The sequence below is a fragment of the Bos indicus x Bos taurus genome, chromosome 1 (assembly GCF_003369695.1).
Source record: "Bos indicus x Bos taurus breed Angus x Brahman F1 hybrid chromosome 1, Bos_hybrid_MaternalHap_v2.0, whole genome shotgun sequence".
Classification (NCBI taxonomy): domain Eukaryota; kingdom Metazoa; phylum Chordata; class Mammalia; order Artiodactyla; family Bovidae; genus Bos; species Bos indicus x Bos taurus.
This window is the reverse complement of record NC_040076.1, coordinates 20162433-20180392: the sequence shown is the minus strand read 5'-3', so window position 1 is coordinate 20180392 and position 17960 is coordinate 20162433. Positions and strand designations below refer to the sequence as shown.

The window sequence follows — 17960 nt, the reverse complement described above, 5'->3', positions numbered from 1 at the left end:
GAAACAGAGATATGTAATATACGTTGTTTGGCACTAAAAAGAGCACGACTCTCATTTCTGGAAAGGTTAGACAAATAAGCATCTGTCAGATATATTCAGAGACTTTAGCTGGAGTATACTTTTGTGTGTTCTCATGGTTTTGTTGTCAATTATCTTAAAGTTCATTTCTTACACCTCTTCCCCTTCAGTAATCTTTCATATTTCAAGCTAATAGTAAATAAAATTATTAGATGCTCTGTGGTCAAAGGAAATTCTCATATTTTAGATCTTCAGATAAACCTGTATAAATTCATCCTCTTAAAATAGACCAGAATGAAAGTATTGGGACCCAGTGATCAGTTATGCTATAAACTTTTCACAAGGACACTTTAAGTTAGCACTGTACAATAAAACTTTCTGCAGGGTTGGAAATGTTTTATAGCTGTGTTGTTCAGAATGGTAACCACGAGTCACATGTGCTGTTTTACATTTGAAATATGGCTCGGGCAACAGAGGAATTGAATGTTTACCTTATTTAATTCTAATTTTCATAACTACCTGTGGCTGGTCATACTTTATTAGAAAGTGTAGGTTAAATAAAATAAAGAAAATATGCAAGTGATAAAAAAAATGTAATCTACACATCCATGAATTTTGAGTCCAAGTTTGAACTGTAGATCATTTTTTTTCTATCCTCCATCTTCCCTGTCCTAAACCTCATCAGTGTTTTTAAATACATTTCCCATAACAATGAGTTCAAATGGCCTTTCTGAGAAAAGATCCCTTGTAAGGTAGGAGGCAGGTTGTATTAAAATATTTCAGAGCAGTGATTGCTACTTTTAACTTAATAAATCATTTGCTATACATCTAGATCTAGCATGGTTTTTTTTAAGTTAACAGAACACATATAAAAATAATTGATCTAGGAAGACCATACTTGCATTGCTTGCTCAAATTAAATATAAAACAGACTGAAATTTTTACTTTGTAAATAGTTTAGCCATAGTCATACTCTCATTTAGATGTTTTAGTATTGATGAATGGAAGTTTAGAATAAGAGACCTTAAATCCATGTCTATGACAGTCATAGTTGAACTGATTGAGTATACTCTCTTTCAAATAAATATTGATTTAATCATGTCTGCATTCCCATTGGCCCAGTGGTGGTCTTGACAGAAGCCTAGGCACTTGAAACTGGCTCAGCCCTGTCTGGATATTAATATTTTAAATGCATGGCCATTTATAATTACTATTTTTATTCAAACCTTTATTCTTGATTTTCTGATTCACTTGATTAATATTTTATGCCTTCTGTAAAGTTAAGTAGTATGTGTATCTGTATGTAATAAACAAAGAAAGCATGGGATAGGAAAAGAAGTTGCCTTTGCATCTGTTGGTTCTGATTCACAGAGCTAGGAGTGAGGTGTTTATGCAGGCAGTCCACAGAGCTAAGATATCAGACGGCAGTTTGCTGTAAGCACATGTTCAATTATTAAAATAGTCGACATTTTATGTCTGATAGCCATAGCGAGGTCACAACATTAATTTATCCAGAGTATTGTGGGAAACTGTCTAGAGAAAAAATAGCATAAAAGACACTGATGATGCTGGAGAGAGACAGGAAAAAAAAAAAAAAGATGGATCTGAGCAGAGACTCTAAGAGATGACCAATTTAATACACACACGTAGAACAGGAGGGATGAAGTCAGCAGGCGTCTTCACTGTTACCAACAGTAACTATTTTAAGCTGTGCTGTGCATGTGTTGATTTCTGTTATGGTTTTTCATTAGATTCTAAGCTTGAACACTATTCTAGAGTCTTTGGTTTCTGAAATCTAATATTGCATTTGTTGTTTCAATGCTCAGTGATTCTTTGCTCTTTCTTCTCTGTCCCTTTCTTTCCCTTCTCCATTCCCCTCCCTCTTCCTATTTCTTCGTTTCCTTTTCTTCCCACCTCATATTCTTTTCCTTTCTGCCTTTCTCTCTCCAGTGAGTATGTACTTAATACCATGCCTCCTCCCGGTGACCACTTCTTTATTTATTTGCGTTTTTTGGTTTTGCACTTGAATTTTTCCTTTTTTTTCTGTTCTTTTTCTTTCGAATCAGGAGCCTGTAGGAGCAGCTTATAGAGGTACATATCCTACTGCAGATGCTTCTTTCTGAGCTATGTGATGTTTTCTTTGGAACCTCTGCAAATGATCGTCCTTCATGTTTGTTGCCACAGATCTATTGCCAAACTGCTACCTTAGTCGGTCCTGCCGTGCTGCAGTGCATGCTGGGATCTGTCTGTGTGAGTAAACCGAAATCTCTCCACCACCAGACAGCATCAGAGTTGGCTTGAGAACTGCTTTACTTTTCTTCCCTTTGTGTGTGTTTCTTGTGTGCTGCAGAGTCACCGATGGCTAGCTCTGTCTGGCAAGTAATTCAGAAATATCGCTCATGTAGAAAGAAAAGGTAGGCTGTTTACTGCATTCTATCATTAAAGGGAACAACTGAAGAACAAAAGAACTGGAAAAATACCTATATACAGTTTTTTATGTTATGAAACGCTGTAGCACAAACACGACCGTTCAGCCAGACTTTTACTTCCTTTTGTAACAATGCACATAGTAGATTGTTTTCACATCTGTACACAAATCCATATTTTCCGTAAACATATATTTAATTTTTAATATTTGTAGTCTGCACACATTTCTTAGTCTCCAAGACTTTCACATATTCATCAATGTGGCTATATATTATCATTTTTGAAAGTTCTTAAATCAAAAAAGTAAAATATATACCAACATCCTTTTGCTTGATTTCATTCCAGTAAGTGAGGGTTTCAACACAGTTTAGATCATATTGATGATTCAGATCCTGGCAGATCTTATAATTCCTATGAAATGAGAGCACAGCTAATAAAAATATAAGGCAATTATTTTTGTTAAAATCATAGCTTTTTTCATTATTCGATAGAAATGATTGATCCCGAAAGAACCACCTCACTCATCTGTCTCTTGGGCTGTTTGGGGGCTTCATATATAGAAGTGGAAAAGCTCCTTTTGCTCTTTCGTCAGCCGGGGAGACAGAATGGGGCGGGGGGTGGGGGGGGGTGTGGAATAAGGCCTTGAATAAACTCCAGGGCTGCTAGAGAATTGCTGGCATTATTTCTCTATCACGTGTGAGCCTGGCTGCCTGCTTCCTGAGGTAGTGAATCCAGGATAAGACTGTGTCGGAGCCTGTTTCCACAACTGTATTTGGAGATCTATCTTATTGATTTGGGGGTAGGGGGGAGTGGAGAAGGGGTGGGGATCGGAGTGTGAGGTGAGGGGAGGACCAGCTGACTACTGGCTCACTGAAGCACAAGACAGTTTCTTCCGGAAAGATGTCAAACAACTGAGACATAGCCACAGAGGAAGTAGAAAGGTGGAAAAATAAGCAGACCCTAGAAGAAATGAAGGCTTTGGGGCTTTTCCTTTTCACTCCTTTTTTTTCCTTCCGTCTTTTTTTCCCCCCATCATCTGACCTGCAAAGGTTAGAGTGACAGCGTCATGCAAATACTGCAGTCCCGCAGGTCTGGGAGAGGGTGGATGCTAGACTGTGAGTTAATGTTAATGATGAGCGCAGTGAAAATACCAGCCGCTGCCACCCCCTGCACACAGAAGCGCTCTGAGTCAGCATCAGATGCTTTGCCTCGCCTCTCGCTGGGTGTCTGTATGCCTGTGCGCGCGCGTGCTCGCTCGGGCATCCGTGTCTAGCCGAGGGGAGGGGGTGGCGTGTGAGTGCGTGGAGGGTAAAAGCCAGTCAGTCAGTGAGAAGCAAAGGTACGTTGGAGAGCAACTAAAATCTGACTGATTTCCATCTTTGGAGCATCAGATGTATTCCCTAAGGAGGATGGGTCTCCGTGATGGGGGTGGTATAATTATGTTAATGTCATATTTATGGAGGGGTGAGATTTTTCATTCTAATAATTGGTTGAATGCTATGGTCAAAAATTGTAAAGCCATATTCAGTTTTAAGGAAAAGCATGGACTTATATCTAAGGACTGTTTTATTATTATTTTTTCTTTTTTTCATTTTTTTTGCTTTTTGTGAGTGGTGCTTTTTTGTTTTATTTTTTTAAACTATTTACTATTTTAATCCATAACTGATTCTGTATGGAAAATCAAACGATAAACAAAAAGAGATCTTATATAATGATGCATTACATCATGGAGCAGAATATTTAAAGTCTTACAAGGCAAAGTAAAGATCTGGACAGAGTGGGGGGTGGTGGTGGTTGGAAAGGGGTGTGGTACTAGGGTGGAGGAGGGGGGCCAGTTAGCAAATATTTTGTTCAGTATAGCTTTCCTTGCAGCTTACTTGGAAATGGATGATTCACCTGTTTTACAGGAAAACATTCTAATTCTTTCCATTTTTGTTTTTGTTTTTTTTCCTCCTCTTTTCCCTTTTAAGATCAACCACTTCAGAAGAACCAGATTCCACTTCTGTGGCCAGGACTTTTATGTTATGGCTGGTCTGATTGTTTTACCCTGCGTTCTATGCTTCTAAACCTTGGATCATTCCTAAAGTACAAATTCTGTTCTCGAACCACAAACAAGGATAAAAGATCGGAAGAAATTCAGTGAATATACAGGGTTGGAATTGTGTATTTTCAAAAGTGTTGAGCTTTATAATGCGATTATTTAAAGATAGAGTCTTTTATTTTCTTATGTTGCCAGCATTTTAAGTTACGTGTTTATTAAGTGGCACTGCTCAAATAACTACAGAGTATGCATGGAAATATTGGTTGTCTGAATAGTTTGGAGATTCAAAGAGAAATAGCAAGCTGCAGAGGTACTAAATTATGACATGCAAAAAAGTTTTTGTTTTATTCTTAACTGCAACAGTGTGTGTATATATATATACACACACACATATAAATGTATGCATACATATATATATGTATATGTATTGATTTAAAGTGTTATATGTCCTGGGCCCACCTTACAAGTTGTGCTGTATAGGCAGGCGTATAATGGGAAGCAAAATTCAATCAGGTCCCATTAACCGGCATATAATCCTTCTTTAATGTAATAGAAGCTATGGTGTTGCTGTACAAATTTGCTAGAAACAGATTTTTAACCCATTTTTGGTCTCTTTCTTAGATCTAATGGAATGACTCTTAACTGTTCATTATCTGCATTGTTCCTTACATTCTTCATTATTTTAAGGTCTGAAATTAGTCTATCAATGGTTGTTGTGAATATTCAGCTCATCCTAACTTATATATACCATACATATATCTATATTTCTACTTTTGTGTTTTCACTAGTATTTAGAGGGAAAAGTTAACTGAACCCAACTGTCATTTCTAAACTAGCCTTATTACTGGAAGAAGAATTCTACCGCATCCAACCGGACTTTTCCTAGTCCCTGAGACCCTAACTTGTGAGGTATTTTAGTAGCATCACAAGTCAGGCTCTTGGGACCTAGGCGGAGGGGACTAGCACCTTTGGACTTACTGCCTGTCTGCAGTTACCGTCAGAACAAAGAACACACATAGGTTCTGCCCAGGAGGAGAGAACAATGCTCTTATTTATAATCAGCAATGTTATCGCCATGACCCACCCCCCAAAATGCTATTTTCAGAAGCTGTACTCTAAAGTGATGACAGAGTTGCACAGAAATAGCATTTGTATTATATCATAATGACCATATAAAAGCAATATAAGTTATCTCTGTAAGAAGCAAAATTAAAACACAGTGTTTTTGAAATGCTTCTTTTGGTGTATTTTCAGGTGGCTAGCCCAAGAGAGGAACTCCTTGGTTAATAATGAAGAGAGTGTTTTATATTTACATGTTTTTTCTTATGCATAAAGATATATGCATTAGCTACTTAAATAATTCCTACATGTTTTCATAACTGTGGCTGAAAATATGTACTATACAGCTCTAGACATGCTTGAGGCCTAGAAATAAAATGATTTGCCGTCTTCTTTATTTGACCCTGTTAGATTTTATACTGATTTAAGAAGAATGCTGTTTTATACTTGATATTTGTTGCCAGAGTTTTCTTTAGTCTTTTTAACCAGACAAAATGCTTGAAATGTCTTATAGTAAGACATTATTTTGTTATAAAAGTATGAATTATCATAATTAGCAAGAATATGATATCTTTTAATTTTTGCATTTTACTTGGCTTATATCATGGATGTATGTGAGAAAATTTAGTAAACACCACCTATGAAGTCAGATAGTTCTAGTTTTCCTATCAATTGAATCTGAACTGCAGACTTACACTTTTATGAGAATTTTAATCTGAGGTAACTATTCTAACTATAACACGTCACACTTGAACATTATTAGCTATTGCCATATCAAATGTGCATTTTTGAAAACAGAATCTTACATTAAATCTATTTTTAAATTTTATAATTATGTTGCAGATATTAAGATTCAAAATGGAGGCGAGAGATTTTTCCATAATAGAAAAAACAATATTATTTCATTCTTTAAACTCTATTGCTTTACAGGGGTACTATAAATTGTATATATCTTCTCATTTTAAAAATAAATCTCAGGATGTGTTTTAGAATACTGTAATGGAGTCTTTGTCCACATTTTTATTGAATTTGTTAGAATTACTTATTATTTGAAATGTCACAGAATACAAAACACTCATGAGTTATATTTCCTAAAAAATTGTTGTTAAAATATCATAAACATACTCCCCATCTATACAGGCACATAGAATGTGTTTAAAAATGTATTTAAGCATGTATCCACCCTGTATCTTTTCAGATTTTTTATTTATATCACCTACTTCATTAGTCTAATATCTCAAAATTTTAAGTATGTATATGTGTATAAACATGTTTTAAAATTTCAAATGAACAGAGATAATAATATAAGCTGTAAAGTTTTGGGTAGTATTTATTTTTTACTTCTTTTAACCTTATTCTCATTGTAATTAAGCATTGTTAAAAGCATAAGCTACTCAGTACAAAGAACTCTATGTACCTACAAGCACACAGAAACTTGCTTATATTTAACAGCAACATTTACCCAGTGAATCAGAAAGTGTCTCATATAAAACACCACCACATACAGGTGTATGTTTACAAACACCTGTTTTAAAAGCAATATGTATAATGTGTCCCATTACTTTAGTTCCAAAATGATGTAAGGGAGAGATGTTTGTTGGCTTTAATATTATCAAATGTAAGCTATCTCAAATGCAGGATTTTTATGTCTTCGTATTTATGAATCACACTATACATTAACTTCTGCTTCATAGTCAGAAGATACCAAAGCTAGACTTAAAGTGCAACTGTGTTTATTTTCCACATAAACATACAAATATATATATATATATATATATGTGTGTGTGTGTTACTAATCATCATGCATTCTGTGAACCCTCTGTATGTAATATTTGATATGTCAACTATCTGTTCTGATTGCATCATTGGTAAAGCTTTTCTCTTACTCCATAAAGGTGAGTAGAGATATAAGTGAGTAACTTTGCTCATATAAATTACTTTATGCTGTATATGGATAGATGGATGCCACTTTTTCTGCATTTCTATCTTAGCTGTCACAGGATGATACTGTTTGGGGGCTGTATAAAATGATTTGGAAAATCAGATCTTACTAAGCTTAAAATAAAGGGAGATATCTACAACAAAGAGCGAGAAAATGATGTGTGTTGCATACGAAAAAAGCAGTGATATTAACAATTCTATGGCTTCCTGGTTGGGAGACCAGTCTGAGCCAGACGCATATATTAAAGGCTGTCTGCCGCTGATGTGAGCTTGCTCAATGCGGTGGAAATGAGGAATCACCTCCTCTATGACACCAGCTTATTTTTACATTTTAATTTTGAAATAGCAAATCACTGTTTTACATAAACATACTAACCCCTGCTTGATTCTTTGCCTTTTTCACATTGCTTGCTATTTATTGTCAACTTCCAGCTCTGTTTTTTTTTTTTTTAAGTATCATCTCTCACCTTAGACATCTATCAAATACCAATGACGTATTAGTTTTTCTTTTGTCTCTTTTACATTGCTCTGTTAATATTGTGATACTCATGCTTTTAACTTTTAATCTCTGTAAGGAAAACAGCTATTTTTCAAAATTGGCATTTTTTAAAGCCTTTTAAGATCCATCAAGGAAGCCACTTCTGGAATTTTGCCAAATCTAAATATGATTATATTTCATTTCTGGGTTCATGGGGTCAGTATCTTTCTGAGTATAAAAGTCCTTAACACTTTAGTGTGCCAGTAAAGCTGCAGTAGAGGTGCAGAGATTAAGCTACATTAATAATGTCTAGAAGAGGTATAGGTGTCTCAGGGGAATTATAATGCAGGTTAATTAGTAATGAAATTACAAGTGGTATATACTGCCTTGAATTCCTTAAACTCAAATGGACATACTAGTACATGTGCCCAGATTTAGTCTAATTCATCTGATGAATATTTAAAAGGTTTTGCAAGTTGTTATGTTTGGATGAGTTTCGAGCAAAGCAGTACATAAAGGGTTAGCTAATGCCCAAATATTCTTGCCATTTACACACGCAGTGCAGCCTACATTTCGGTAGGCAGCAAGTGCAGGCATCATTTTGATTACTTGGATTCTTTTGTTTAATTTCTCACTAGACATTTAACTTAGCACAGAAATCCCACTGATCCCTTAGTGACTGTATTTAGAAAAGGAAAACAAAGTTCCTAATATAGAGAAGTTTTCAAAAATCCTGAACATTTGTAAGCTTTTGAAAAATAGGCTTTTTACTACAACGCTGCAAATACATAGTATGTGGAAACTTAGGTGCTAACATTATCTGTCATCTCCATATTTAGTTTCTTATCTCTAAGTGACCAACTACACTCTGAGACATTATATGCATGTATATTAATACACATTAGCATATGTACTTAATACACACTTTAATATATACATTAATATGTGTTAATATACATATTTATATATTCAAAGATATCTTAATTTTTTTAATCTTTGGTAAAAATAGTATGAAAATGGAGAATTTTTCATATAATTATCCACAATATTTCTTCAATGTGTTAGCTTTGATTTTCATTGAATGTTGCTTTTTTCCCAGCTTTATCAGATAGAGTGCATTACTAGCCAATAATATTAAGTTGTATGTAATGTCTTACTTGTAGCAGTTTGAAAGCAGGTGGAACTTGAAGGTAATTGAGATTAAGTGAATTTAAGATGAAATAGTTTTATATAATCAGCTAATGCCATGCATATTTTATAAAGAATTTCAAAGTGAAAATTTTTCATATGGTGAAATAAATTTTTCATTGTATCTGATGTAAGAAATATGGTTTTAAGTGTGTTACCTTCATAATTATTCCTAAACAAAACTAGAGTGCAAAATAATCTTGGACTATATCTGTTAGGTCAACTAAATGAGAGTAATAATTCCTAGATTTCATCTTGGCCTTTTGGGTTTCTGGGGCATTTTAGGTCTTTGATGTAAAGTGGACTTAACCATTTCACTTTTCTAAGAAATTTCTTCCTCTCTCCTGGTAGGTATCTGATGATTTGTGAACCCTAGATGACTATTCTGTGGAGTCATCTTTCCTTGCCTTTGAATTAACTTTCCCTAGGCCCTGAGTCAACATCAATATTTTATACATCCAAATTGGTAGGTCTTTCTTGAAATTCTCCTATGTGTTTTTCTGGACATATAAGTGAATTATGAGAAATTAACTTTACACTATTGTGGTGTTTCCAGTTTTCAGACATCTTCACTAAGGGATTTGGGTGATGTTGAAACGTTAGACGTACTTGGTTTTGTAGAATTTAAAAATGTAATGTCTTTCTCATGGTAAACTTCCTCTTCTTAGCGGTGAGGGGAGAACCAGTATGAGGCTAAGTTATTACTCTGTTAAACATCGCATTGAAAACCCAGCCTGTGCATTTATGAACCTTGGGGAGGATCCTACATTAGACAACATTTTTTGTTGGGGGATTACACCATAGAGGTTCCCTTCACTTTTCTCTCTTCCTGGCCCCCCTCCACCCAACATGGAGTCTTTTCAACTTCTTCAAAGAAGTGGGGAAAAAAGTAGACTCTTTATTAATGGCAGAAAACAAACTGGCTGCTGGACTTCCGAGACAGCCTTCTAATAATAAAGCAGGGTAAGCACTATGACAAAGAATTCTTGAATGTACTAAATATATAGGGAAGCCTATTTAAATTCACCAGAGGGGCTTAGAGGACAAACAGCAGAAAGTTTAGAATTCAATTCAAGCCATGCCAGAAAATGAAAATGTACTTAAAATAGGATTTCTGAAACAATTGTTCAAAGACATGTCAACTTTTAAGGTTCTTTCTAGAATAATGAAATTTGTACTTTAGTTTCTGTGGTGACTTTTTCCATTAGAAAGGAAGAGTGTCTTATGTAACAAAGGAAGAGTGTCAAAGTAACTGTGTCTTATGTTTAAAGAAAATGCATTTTCTTTCCAGAGTGTGCTCTAGTGAGGTCTACCAAGTGTACTGATGAAAATCACCCACATATATACATGAGACAAAGAGATGATGTAATAATGGAAATGCTCTTCCTACTTTGAAAGAAAAGAAGCTCAACTTGTATGTTCTCTCTAGTTCATTTCCTTCCATTCACTCTTGTGACATATTTTTAAATAAATGTAACAAAGTAATTCTGAAAGAGTAAATTGCTGACAAATAATACGACCATGTGTTGTTAAAAATGATTTTAAAAATGATACCTATCTTATCTCTTTCAGACTTTAGAAAATACTCTTTACACTTTATAAGACATGTGCATCTATAAGAAGTACCACATCTATAAGAATGTATATTTTATTAGTCTTAGTGTTGAGATAAATAGCTGCTTGTAGAGTTTGTTTAAAGGCCGTTATGGCCTTGACTCAGGGATGAAATTTCTAGTGGGCTTTTTCCTAGTATCTTCTTGTAGAATTAATATAGATCTTAGAAAAAGATTGTCATTCTTTGTCTCAGGGATTACAGGTTGTAAAGAGGATGAAAACTTGGTCTCACTAGTGACACATATTTGTTGCCATTGAGAAAAGATTTTACTTAAGAATGAAGCCCATGTGAATTTCCAATTCATAAGTACAACTTATCAACTTAAAATAAACTATTAATTTGTTAATTCATCCATTCACTCATAAATGTAAATTTAACATAAAAAAATAACTCAATGAATTAAGGCTGCATAAATACATGGGTTCATCGTGGCCAATAAAGATGTGACCATTTAACAAAATTTGATTGACTTTAAAATGAAATGTCAGATATGTGATTAAAATATAGAGATTAAATATTTAATAATAAAAAGTATTTGTTGTCTTCAATACATTAGACGAAGCTTGATTCATAATTTACGAAATAACTGAACTCATTTCCAGTTATGTTTTAATGACATTTTAATATCAAGGACTTCAGAATTGATCAACAAAATAATTCAAGTAAATTCCTTAGCTCAGTGCCTAGCACTAAGAAATTGCTTTTGCTAAACAGACCATTTTTTTCATCACTCAAATTTACCGGGTGTACAATGTTCCAAAGGATGAGATTCAGACACCATTAGGAAATCATTTCAGCTCCAGGGCACTCACAAATCATTTATTATAAATATCTTTATCAAGGGTTTTCTGAGTGTCAGTTGTAGGAAAGGAAAAGAGGAATTCTGCTCTTAAATAGCTTATGGACTACAAAAGCTGTCTTTCACTTTTCTGACACTTTTGTGTCCTTTTTGTGTGCCTTAGCCTTTCATAAATTCTGTACTTTGGAGGCTTTATTCTTTTTCATATTTTATTGATTAGCATTTTATGAGGCTTGTCCTATTTTCTAGGTGTATATGAGATAACTTGTCTATATATTTGGACAAGATGTGGGATATTGCTAGGATTTTTCACTGCCTAGATACTATGCAAAGGTCTGGTGATTAAGAACCATAGACCATGACAATGTTAATAACTGTGGTTTATAAAAATGGCACTTCCAGAATAATGGGACCAAAATGCAATATTTACATATGTTGTCAGTACATGTAAAAAAAGCACTATCATTTAATTTCTTTTAAGAAAGAACTAAATTGGATATAATGATATTGATCAGGCAGAGTTTCATAAAGCAGCAATTACATTAATTAGTCAAAAGATCAAAACATTTAAATTGGGCTGTTCTCTGGAGTTAACAAAATATGCAGAATAAACTTGGATTTTTAGACTTTTGCATCATAAAAGCCACCACTGAACTAGAATAGTGAAGCAGAAATAGAAAACCAGAATATTAGTACAACTTTTACCACTAGTTACGGAACTGAACTTCTCTCCTCTTCACTTTTTAATTATGATTGATTTATAAAATAATGATTTTCAGGTTAACATTGGTATATCATTAGATAGTTACATATTTTTTCCATCCCACAGGAGACTTTTTGAGTCATGTTCGGAAGGACTAGCAGTAGCTTGTACTGAGTGCTAAGTCACTTCAGTTACGTCCAACTCTTTGCAACCCTATTGACTGCAGCCCTTCAGGCTTCCCTGTCCATGGGATTCTTCATGCAAAAGTGCTTGAGTGGGTTGCCATGCTGTCCTTCAGGGGATCTTCCTGACCCAGGGATCGAACGCACATCTCTTTCATCTCCTTGCATTGTCAGATGGGTTCTTTACCGCTAGTGCCCCCTGGGAAGCCCCAGCATTAGCTTAGATCATTGGATTAATCAGACTCCTTCAGTAGCAAAAGACCAAAACTCAGCTCAAGATAGTTTATACAAAAGAGAAAACTATATGGACATCATCTCCTCCTCTTCCTCCCCTTCCTCTTCCTTCTCTTTCTCCTCTTTCTCTTCCTCCTCCTTTTGTTTCTCCTTTCCTCCTCTACCTGGGTCCCTCTCCCTTACCCCACAATATCTCCCCCCACCTCCCTATCTCCAATAAATGCATTGACTTCATTCTCAGGCAGTTGACCTCATTCTTGCATTCTCTCTAGTTGATAGCCAATATGACCATTGGGAACTCCAGATATGTCTCCTATGCCACATTCCTACAGCTTGTTATTCCAGGAGGAAAAAGTAAAATGCTTCTCCTTATCCCGACATCAATTTCAATTCTCTGAAGGGTTCAGCTTGCCTCTGTTTTGGAGCAACTTCTCTGTCCACTTGTTACTCAGGTTGGACAGGCCGTGTAGGGGAGGCAGTACAAGATACAGCTGCGTGCGTGCGTGCTAAGTCGTTTCAGTCGTGTCTGACTCTTTGCCTCCCTATGGATTGTAGCCCACCAAGTTCCTCTGTCCATGGGATTCTCCAAGCAAGAATACTGGAGTGGGTTGCCATACCCTCCTCCAGGGGATCTTCCCAACCCAGATACCAAGACCTCATCTCTTAAGTCTCCTGCATTAGCAGGTGGGTTCTTTACCACTCGCGCCACCTGAGAAGCCCCATAAGATATACCTGGCAAGTTTAATGTCAGTGGCAGAAGGTGAAAGAAATTCAAAGCAGGCAAAAATGTAACAGGACTCCCAACAACCACTCCACATTTCCAGCTTCCTTTACATAATGATACATTATAGGCTTCTGTCTTGGTAAACTTAGTGGAGGCCTATCAACATAGGTAATATTAAGTTTTTTAAAACAAATGTGTTCTGTATAGCTTTGTAACTATAAAACATTAGCAGCAGCAAATCTCAACCTTGGAGATTAATTACATGGAGATTAATTATAGTATTTTTTTTAAGTTTGAGATTTGAATTAGGATCTTAGTTGCCTGACCAAGGATCAAACCCATGCCCCCTGTAGTGGAAGGCAGAACCTTAACCACTGGAATGCAAAAGTTCTGAGATTGATTATATTTTATTAGCATTTTTCATGATCATTTAATATTTTACATATATTGGAAAAGTCAATATTTAGACTCATTTAGGAATTTGTCATTTAAAAAATTATTTAGGATTATTAGAAATAGGAGTTCAGTATAAAAGGGATATTGTTTATATTATGTAGTCTAGTGTCTGTCCTCAGCCACCATATGGTTAGGTCATTCTGTTACAGAAAATTTTATATCCTTTTACCTTGACCTCTAATATTGTAATACTAGGGAGCTTCATGATGCTGCTTATTAAAAATATTTTATTTTGACTTGTGAGGTAGTTTCTTCCTCTTCTGCTATCTTTAGATATATATATATATGTGTGTGTGTGTGTGTGTGTATGCATATGTGGGTGTGTATACATACATTTTATATATATATATAAAACATTCTAACTGTATAAAATCAATACAATGGCTATAATTTTATACAGATATAATCATATTTGTATATACATATAGTTATACATGTATTCCCAGGTGGCTCAGTGGTAAAGAATCCACCTGCCAATGCAGGAGACACAGGTTCGGTCCCTGGTCAGGAAGATCCCCTGGAATAGGAAATGGCAACCCAGTCCAGTATTCTTGCCTGGAAAATCCTAAGGACAGAGGAACCTGGCAGGCTGTAACATATGGGGTCACAAAGAGTCAGACATGACTGAGCATGATAGTAATACATATATTCATATAATGCACACATATACAACTGCATCTTTCTATAAATATAAGAGTTATATAATTTTATATGATTAGAATGTTAGATGCTAAGCCTTTTTAGCACTTTTTACCATGTTATGCACTGGACAATTTTAGATATTATACTACCACTGACTCCTATTTAGGGATCTTCTTCACTGAGAAAAAGATTAATTTGCTATGAATAATGATTCTCATGCAAAACATTTTGGGTTTTTGTGATGTAGATGAGCAAGGCTATAAATATAATTTAGAAAGTTTGAAAATTGATTTTCACATCCACAATTCTTCTTCCTAATTAATCAAATTACAAAATTATGCTGTGGTTTCCAGTATATTAAAATAAGTTGTCATATTTGGAACATCTGTTTTTGCTCATATTACAAGTATGTGTTTCTAAACGTCTGAAATATAGATTGCCATAAATAATCTTTATTATTTATTCCATGGAAGTGTGATACCTACTTCCTCTCATAATGCTTGTTTATTTCCCACAAAGTAAATCTTCCAGATTGTATTTTATCTTTTTCCTTATCAAGATAGAGGGGAAAAGTTGAGGGCTTTAGTTAAGCCTTGCTGATTGGTTAAGAAAAGGGCTGTCATTGGCAGCCCTTCCAGACACTAGGCTGTGGCTCCAGACAGTCAGCTGGTACTATCACTTTGTCTCAACTATAAATCAGTCTCGTAATGGCCAAGGCTGACACCTTGACGTTTTCAAGAAGAGTAAAAGACCTGATTTGAATGGAAATCAATTTTATTTCACAAATCTTGGATTATTACTCTGAGTCTTTTCATCTTGTGTCTTCTTGAGACTTGCTTGGAATTTTCATGCTCATCAGAGGATTATTTGCATCATTATACATCTTTTTGCAGTGAAAAACATATTCGTACTTCCTTATTCAGTCTCAAGATGGAAAACTTGATTGTTAAAATTTTATATAAGAAAAAAATCACTGATAAGCTAAATTTTATTTTAACCATGATGTATTGATAGTTTAAAAATATGACAGTAGCAGTAACTGCCATTAGTTTTGCAGAATGTTTGTAAAATGTTCTGTGATTTTGAAATGCAAGCTGTATGAATACATTCCCAGATTAACCTTTGATTATCTAATATTATATAATGTCATTCATGGAGTGGTTTTGAACTTCAATTAAGCAACTCTCAAGCCTAGAATACCCTGAAAAGTATTTGATTTATACTTTTATGTTCTTGCACATAAAATGTAGATTTAAGGATTATAGAGTTGGTGAGAAATTGCATGCATTTAATTGTATTACATAGGTCAAGCATTAAATTATGCTACGATGTTTTTGACCAAGTGACATAGAAAAAAATCCACATTTGACTAGTGTAAAAAGAAGTTCCTTATAGCTCCTGTAGGAGCTTCCCATTGAATGGTTTATAAAAATTAACAATTCTGTTATGTCTTCCACCTTTAGAAACCAATTTCTTTAAACCCACAGAGGAAAAGAAACTTGTACTTCCTTAGTATGTTTGCCTGTTCCCTCAACAAGATTGATTTAAACTCAGTGAAACCTTAGATCTTTGAAACATAACTATTACCTGAGATTTGGGGCATCAGCCCTCTTGTCAAGTATGGAAAAATCACCCCAAAGTCTGGCAGTGACTTCTCTTTCTCCTCTTCATTATTAGTCTTCAATTTTGTCCCAAATCTTACTTCTAAAGAAGAATATTCTTTGATTTCTAAGTTCATTATTTTGAAGGGTCCCATGAACAAGTGTGAGTTTCCTTGGTGGCTCAGTGGTAAATAATCCACCTGCCAATGCAGGAGATGCAGGTTTGGTCCCTAGGTCAAGAAGATCCCCTGGAGTAGGATATGGCAACCCACTCCAGTATTCTTGCCTGGGGAATCCCATGGACAGAGGAGACTGGTGGGCTGCAGTCCACAGGGTCACAAAAGAACTGGACATGCCTCAGCAATTAAACAAAAACAAGGAACAAGTGCGGCTATAGGTAATTACAAACAGGAGACAATCAACTCATAAATCTTTTTATCCATCCTTATTTTCATTCATCCATTCATTCATAATCTATACAAAACAAGACCCTATGCTGCTGCTGCTAAGTCATTTCAGTCGTGTCCAATTCTGTGCGACCCCATAGACAGCAGCCCACCAGGCTCCCCCATCCCTGGGATTCTCCAGGCAAGAACACTGGAGTGGGTTGCCATTTCCTTCTCCAATGTGTGAAAGTGAAAAGTGAAAGGGAAGTCGCTCAGTCGTGTCCAACTCTTCGAGATCCCTTGGACTGCAGCCTACCAGGCTCCTCTATCCATGGGATTTTCCAGGCAAGAGTACTGGAGTGGGGTGCCATTGCCTTCTCCCACCCTATGCTAAGTATGTGCAAAATACAAAATGAAGTTAGGATCCCTTCTTCACAAGATACGTTCTTAAGAAAAACTAAGAAAAACTAAAAATTTTTAAAAAGTTATCAAATCAGAATATGACAGATCCTGAGGAATATAAAAACACAGTGTTTTGGGTTTGGAGAGGAAGTATTTACTTTGGCTGTGGAGAATCAAAGACAATTCTCAAGAGGAGGCTGTATTTAGCTAGTCTGTGACAGAAATTCTAGAGGAAGCGATGGCTGAGTTTCAGCAAAAATATGCAGCATGAGCAAATGTGTAGATGCAGGAAAGACAGGCTATGTTTGGTATTTAATTTTGTTGGAACATTAGGTGCATTCTTATGCAATGCCTATTGAAGGATAACCTGAGACCAGCTTATGGAGGCCCTTCAGTGCTCACAGAGGCTTTTCTAGTAACTGTGTAGTTTTACAGTATGGCAGACACTGGGCGTCTTTTAAAGATTTGGGGAAAGGGTCAAGATTAATCCAAAATCAGTGTAACTGAAGACCTCAACTTAGGGGACATATCAGAACTATTCAGAAAGACTTATGAAGATGCACCATTCTTCTAACCTTGTACATTCTGACTCAGTTGGATAAAAGTCAAGCCCATGCAGATGCATTTCGTAAAACCTCCTAGATAAGGTAGAGACTGGTGAGAAGAACAAGGATAATTAGACATAGGAAGAAACCAAAATAGAGATCTAAACTTGGGCTTCCTGATCTGAGGTCTGCCATGTTCCCATGAGATTATATGAAATATTTTGAGTGGATATTCATTATTTTGGGGGAAATGAGCCTGTAGTGTTTCTAAGATTCTGAACTGAGACTAAAATTACACAAAAATTAAGAACCGGTAGGAATACTTAGTGTGAAAATGAGATGGTATATGTGAGAAATCATGACCATATAATTAAGATAATTTCATAACCTAGTAGATTGCATGGGGATAAAAACTATGGCAAGGAAAAAACAAATGGAAAATGACAATAAATCCCTCCTTCTTTTGACACTTGAAGAATGAGAATGATAACCCTCTGTGAACCAGATTCCCCCAGTTCC

The 17960-nt window shown here is 35.5% G+C and overlaps 1 long non-coding RNA gene across 3 annotated transcripts in view; it reads left to right on the top strand.

The window, feature by feature from the left end:
• LOC113895402 overlaps positions 1–12517 on the top strand; it is a 675663-nt gene extending 663146 nt beyond the window's left edge. For 2 of the 3 annotated variants that reach the window (XR_003511837.1, XR_003511839.1), the window contains 3 exons: positions 4416–4796; positions 9504–9618; positions 10444–12517. This is a non-coding gene — a long non-coding RNA (uncharacterized LOC113895402). The remainder of the gene's footprint in view (positions 1–4415; positions 4797–9503; positions 9619–10443) is intronic. The other variant, XR_003511834.1, reaches the window with a different exon arrangement.
• The last annotated feature ends 5443 nt before the right edge of the window (positions 12518–17960 follow it).